Source organism: Sycon ciliatum, unplaced genomic scaffold, assembly GCF_964019385.1.
Source record: "Sycon ciliatum unplaced genomic scaffold, ocSycCili1.1 SCAFFOLD_1447, whole genome shotgun sequence".
Lineage (NCBI taxonomy): Eukaryota > Metazoa > Porifera > Calcarea > Leucosolenida > Sycettidae > Sycon > Sycon ciliatum.
The window spans coordinates 26,200-33,000 of NW_027044778.1; positions in this window are offsets into that span (position 1 = coordinate 26,200).

Here is a 6,801-nt window from a genome sequence, read left to right on the forward strand (position 1 = left end):
CTGAGGGCATCCTGGATTTGGTGTGCAGCGCTGTGGAAATGGCTTGCTGTGGAGGTCCCAGCACTGGATGTTGTATCAAAGGTACGACCTCGTAGCACACCCTAAACCTAAAAAATTCAAAAATTGACTTGGGTCTGTGGGAGTCCGCGAGAGAACGCCCACTCGTTCCGTTGTGACAGATTCCAGGGCCACGTTGAGGGGCCCTACCCCACCACCCATGGCTGCTTCTGGACTTGTTTTAGGTTTGGGTCCCGCGCACGGACAGAATGGGCACGAAAATGTGAAAAAAATGTAAATGCATTTGTTTGACTCCTGGGTGGCTCGCACACCGTGGCACTATGCCGGAAATTTGAGTTTTTCCGGCCTGGAAAGCCTGTCAGTGAGGCGCAAGAACTTGTAAATCATGTCCTGAGGGCCAGCATAGTGGCAGGAGTGTGTGGTCAAAATTTCACTCAAATCCACTGAGAAACACCAAAGTTACGGTCAATTGAATGCCATATGAAATTTATGGGTAGGCTGCCCCCTTAAGGCGGCAGACTACCCAAAAATTCGCTGAAAAATCGAATTTGTAAATTCATATTGAGTGCTACGTCAGTTAAAAGAGCATGAATAGCTGCAAATTCTCTGAAAATTGTGTCCCTATCTGACCAGCCGTTCAAGAGTTATGGCCGAAAATGTGCCCTTGCAAGGAAAGATTTTTTTGTTGCATGCTGTCATTTGTTGGCAGCACTGTATTTGAATGTGAGCAGACCGTGCGCAACTTGTCGTATTATGGAAACACGCGAAAGTGTGCAGAATTTTGCCCCAAGTCCAAAAAAGTCCAAAAAATCACGTTAAAAAACCACGTATTGGGCTGCACGGCGGCGGGCGAAGCCCGCCGCCGTGCAGCAGGACTTTTGCCAGCACCCTCGTGACGTTGCAGATATGTGGCTTGATTATTGTAGTTGACGTTGATTTAGTGACTTTGGCAAGTTTGAGTCGTGTCAAGAAGTCAGGTAGGATTCAGTACTAGGCAGTAGTGAAACGTGAGTGGCAGTCTTTGCCGGTTTCTGAGGGCATCCTGGATTTGGTGTGCAGCGCTGTGGAAATGGCTTGCTGTGGAGGTCCCAGCACTGGATGTTGTATCAAAGGTACGACCTCGTAGCACACCCTAAACCTAAAAAATTCAAAAATTGACTTGGGTCTGTGGGAGTCCGCGAGAGAACGCCCACTCGTTCCGTTGTGACAGATTCCAGGGCCACGTTGAGGGGCCCTACCCCACCACCCATGGCTGCTTCTGGACTTGTTTTAGGTTTGGGTCCCGCGCACGGACAGAATGGGCACGAAAATGTGAAAAAAATGTAAATGCATTTGTTTGACTCCTGGGTGGCTCGCACACCGTGGCACTATGCCGGAAATTTGAGTTTTTCCGGCCTGGAAAGCCTGTCAGTGAGGCGCAAGAACTTGTAAATCATGTCCTGAGGGCCAGCATAGTGGCAGGAGTGTGTGGTCAAAATTTCACTCAAATCCACTGAGAAACACCAAAGTTACGGTCAATTGAATGCCATATGAAATTTATGGGTAGGCTGCCCCCTTAAGGCGGCAGACTACCCAAAAATTCGCTGAAAAATCGAATTTGTAAATTCATATTGAGTGCTACGTCAGTTAAAAGAGCATGAATAGCTGCAAATTCTCTGAAAATTGTGTCCCTATCTGACCAGCCGTTCAAGAGTTATGGCCGAAAATGTGCCCTTGCAAGGAAAGATTTTTTTGTTGCATGCTGTCATTTGTTGGCAGCACTGTATTTGAATGTGAGCAGACCGTGCGCAACTTGTCGTATTATGGAAACACGCGAAAGTGTGCAGAATTTTGCCCCAAGTCCAAAAAAGTCCAAAAAATCACGTTAAAAAACCACGTATTGGGCTGCACGGCGGCGGGCGAAGCCCGCCGCCGTGCAGCAGGACTTTTGCCAGCACCCTCGTGACGTTGCAGATATGTGGCTTGATTATTGTAGTTGACGTTGATTTAGTGACTTTGGCAAGTTTGAGTCGTGTCAAGAAGTCAGGTAGGATTCAGTACTAGGCAGTAGTGAAACGTGAGTGGCAGTCTTTGCCGGTTTCTGAGGGCATCCTGGATTTGGTGTGCAGCGCTGTGGAAATGGCTTGCTGTGGAGGTCCCAGCACTGGATGTTGTATCAAAGGTACGACCTCGTAGCACACCCTAAACCTAAAAAATTCAAAAATTGACTTGGGTCTGTGGGAGTCCGCGAGAGAACGCCCACTCGTTCCGTTGTGACAGATTCCAGGGCCACGTTGAGGGGCCCTACCCCACCACCCATGGCTGCTTCTGGACTTGTTTTAGGTTTGGGTCCCGCGCACGGACAGAATGGGCACGAAAATGTGAAAAAAATGTAAATGCATTTGTTTGACTCCTGGGTGGCTCGCACACCGTGGCACTATGCCGGAAATTTGAGTTTTTCCGGCCTGGAAAGCCTGTCAGTGAGGCGCAAGAACTTGTAAATCATGTCCTGAGGGCCAGCATAGTGGCAGGAGTGTGTGGTCAAAATTTCACTCAAATCCACTGAGAAACACCAAAGTTACGGTCAATTGAATGCCATATGAAATTTATGGGTAGGCTGCCCCCTTAAGGCGGCAGACTACCCAAAAATTCGCTGAAAAATCGAATTTGTAAATTCATATTGAGTGCTACGTCAGTTAAAAGAGCATGAATAGCTGCAAATTCTCTGAAAATTGTGTCCCTATCTGACCAGCCGTTCAAGAGTTATGGCCGAAAATGTGCCCTTGCAAGGAAAGATTTTTTTGTTGCATGCTGTCATTTGTTGGCAGCACTGTATTTGAATGTGAGCAGACCGTGCGCAACTTGTCGTATTATGGAAACACGCGAAAGTGTGCAGAATTTTGCCCCAAGTCCAAAAAAGTCCAAAAAATCACGTTAAAAAACCACGTATTGGGCTGCACGGCGGCGGGCGAAGCCCGCCGCCGTGCAGCAGGACTTTTGCCAGCACCCTCGTGACGTTGCAGATATGTGGCTTGATTATTGTAGTTGACGTTGATTTAGTGACTTTGGCAAGTTTGAGTCGTGTCAAGAAGTCAGGTAGGATTCAGTACTAGGCAGTAGTGAAACGTGAGTGGCAGTCTTTGCCGGTTTCTGAGGGCATCCTGGATTTGGTGTGCAGCGCTGTGGAAATGGCTTGCTGTGGAGGTCCCAGCACTGGATGTTGTATCAAAGGTACGACCTCGTAGCACACCCTAAACCTAAAAAATTCAAAAATTGACTTGGGTCTGTGGGAGTCCGCGAGAGAACGCCCACTCGTTCCGTTGTGACAGATTCCAGGGCCACGTTGAGGGGCCCTACCCCACCACCCATGGCTGCTTCTGGACTTGTTTTAGGTTTGGGTCCCGCGCACGGACAGAATGGGCACGAAAATGTGAAAAAAATGTAAATGCATTTGTTTGACTCCTGGGTGGCTCGCACACCGTGGCACTATGCCGGAAATTTGAGTTTTTCCGGCCTGGAAAGCCTGTCAGTGAGGCGCAAGAACTTGTAAATCATGTCCTGAGGGCCAGCATAGTGGCAGGAGTGTGTGGTCAAAATTTCACTCAAATCCACTGAGAAACACCAAAGTTACGGTCAATTGAATGCCATATGAAATTTATGGGTAGGCTGCCCCCTTAAGGCGGCAGACTACCCAAAAATTCGCTGAAAAATCGAATTTGTAAATTCATATTGAGTGCTACGTCAGTTAAAAGAGCATGAATAGCTGCAAATTCTCTGAAAATTGTGTCCCTATCTGACCAGCCGTTCAAGAGTTATGGCCGAAAATGTGCCCTTGCAAGGAAAGATTTTTTTGTTGCATGCTGTCATTTGTTGGCAGCACTGTATTTAAATGTGAGCAGACCGTGCGCAACTTGTCGTATTATGGAAACACGCGAAAGTGTGCAGAATTTTGCCCCAAGTCCAAAAAAGTCCAAAAAATCACGTTAAAAAACCACGTATTGGGCTGCACGGCGGCGGGCGAAGCCCGCCGCCGTGCAGCAGGACTTTTGCCAGCACCCTCGTGACGTTGCAGATATGTGGCTTGATTATTGTAGTTGACGTTGATTTAGTGACTTTGGCAAGTTTGAGTCGTGTCAAGAAGTCAGGTAGGATTCAGTACTAGGCAGTAGTGAAACGTGAGTGGCAGTCTTTGCCGGTTTCTGAGGGCATCCTGGATTTGGTGTGCAGCGCTGTGGAAATGGCTTGCTGTGGAGGTCCCAGCACTGGATGTTGTATCAAAGGTACGACCTCGTAGCACACCCTAAACCTAAAAAATTCAAAAATTGACTTGGGTCTGTGGGAGTCCGCGAGAGAACGCCCACTCGTTCCGTTGTGACAGATTCCAGGGCCACGTTGAGGGGCCCTACCCCACCACCCATGGCTGCTTCTGGACTTGTTTTAGGTTTGGGTCCCGCGCACGGACAGAATGGGCACGAAAATGTGAAAAAAATGTAAATGCATTTGTTTGACTCCTGGGTGGCTCGCACACCGTGGCACTATGCCGGAAATTTGAGTTTTTCCGGCCTGGAAAGCCTTTCAGTGAGGCACAAGAACTTGTAAATCATGTCCTGAGGGCCAGCATAGTGGCAGGAGTGTGTGGTCAAAATTTCACTCAAATCCACTGAGAAACACCAAAGTTACGGTCAATTGAATGCCATATGAAATTTATGGGTAGGCTGCCCCCTTAACTCGTATCCATATGTCTTTTTCTCTTCCACATTTATTTATGGCTCAACATCCGAGTTTCAAATTGCACACCTGATGAGCCGTCACGAACCATACGGCGAAACGTACGTAGTGTGAAACAACTTGTTTTGTAGTCAACTAGTCCATCACAATGTCATGCATGAGGAGTACTGTAGGAGTTTGGCTTTCGGCTTGTACAATTCGTTTTCGCAAAGCTTCCCTTTCTTTACTTATCTTTGATATTTATGACCCACCCAAGTTGGGTGGTGTGCTGCTTTGCTGCTTCGAATTGTAGTTAGACCGCTTTGTCAAATATCGTACTGGTCTCGTCATCGTCCAGTAACAATCGACATTCTTTGTTCCGTTGGGACTGTAGCTTTTGCTCGTTTTCGTTGCGCTTGCCTTCCCCTCTTTGGTCTTTCCATAACCTTGAACCTTCCAAGTTGGAAGGCTGTCGGTTAGCGCTACGGAGATGTGTTGAAGCTAGGTGTCAGGACGTCGAACGTTTCAGTACTCTGTCAGTTTTGTGCCTAGTTATTGCACTTTCTGACTGTATATAGTATCATGTTACAGTGATGGAGAGTTACTCTTAACTCGTATCCATATGTCTTTTTCTCTTCCACATTTATTTATGGCTCAACATCCGAGTTTCAAATTGCACACCTGATGAGCCGTCACGAACCATACGGCGAAACGTACGTCGTGTGAAACAACTTGTTTTGTAGTCAACTAGTCCATCACAATGTCATGCATGAGGAGTACTGTAGGAGTTTGGCTTTCGGCTTGTACAATTCGTTTTCGCAAAGCTTCCCTTTCTTTACTTATCTTTGATATTTATGACCCACCCAAGTTGGGTGGTGTGCTGCTTTGCTGCTTCGAATTGTAGTTAGACCGCTTTGTCAAATATCGTACTGGTCTCGTCATCGTCCAGTAACAATCGACATTCTTTGTTCCGTTGGGACTGTAGCTTTTGCTCGTTTTCGTTGCGCTTGCCTTCCCCTCTTTGGTCTTTCCATAACCTTGAACCTTCCAAGTTGGAAGGCTGTCGGTTAGCGCTACGGAGATGTGTTGAAGCTAGGTGTCAGGACGTCGAACGTTTCAGTACTCTGTCAGTTTTGTGCCTAGTTATTGCACTTTCTGACTGTATATAGTATCATGTTACAGTGATGGAGAGTTACTCTTAACTCGTATCCATATGTCTTTTTCTCTTCCACATTTATTTATGGCTCAACATCCGAGTTTCAAATTGCACACCTGATGAGCCGTCACGAACCATACGGCGAAACGTACGTCGTGTGAAACAACTTGTTTTGTAGTCAACTAGTCCATCACAATGTCATGCATGAGGAGTACTGTAGGAGTTTGGCTTTCGGCTTGTACAATTCGTTTTCGCAAAGCTTCCCTTTCTTTACTTATCTTTGATATTTATGACCCACCCAAGTTGGGTGGTGTGCTGCTTTGCTGCTTCGAATTGTAGTTAGACCGCTTTGTCAAATATCGTACTGGTCTCGTCATCGTCCAGTAACAATCGACATTCTTTGTTCCGTTGGGACTGTAGCTTTTGCTCGTTTTCGTTGCGCTTGCCTTCCCCTCTTTGGTCTTTCCATAACCTTGAACCTTCCAAGTTGGAAGGCTGTCGGTTAGCGCTACGGAGATGTGTTGAAGCTAGGTGTCAGGACGTCGAACGTTTCAGTACTCTGTCAGTTTTGTGCCTAGTTATTGCACTTTCTGACTGTATATAGTATCATGTTACAGTGATGGAGAGTTACTCTTAACTCGTATCCATATGTCTTTTTCTCTTCCACATTTATTTATGGCTCAACATCCGAGTTTCAAATAATAATAATAATAATAATAATAAGGTCACTGTGTGTAGTTGAAGTTAGTTAGTTTGGTCTTCTGTGGTGCCCTCACCAAGAATCTGGCCTGGTCGGCCGTCTCTAAAGGCACAAAATGTCATCCTGCATCAAGGGTGTCACGGTTCAAGTGAGGCCATGAGGTGTACTATTTCTATGGTGTTACATAATTGAGTAAAGCCGGTAACGGTCTACATCCGGGAATGTCACTCACAGACCTGTA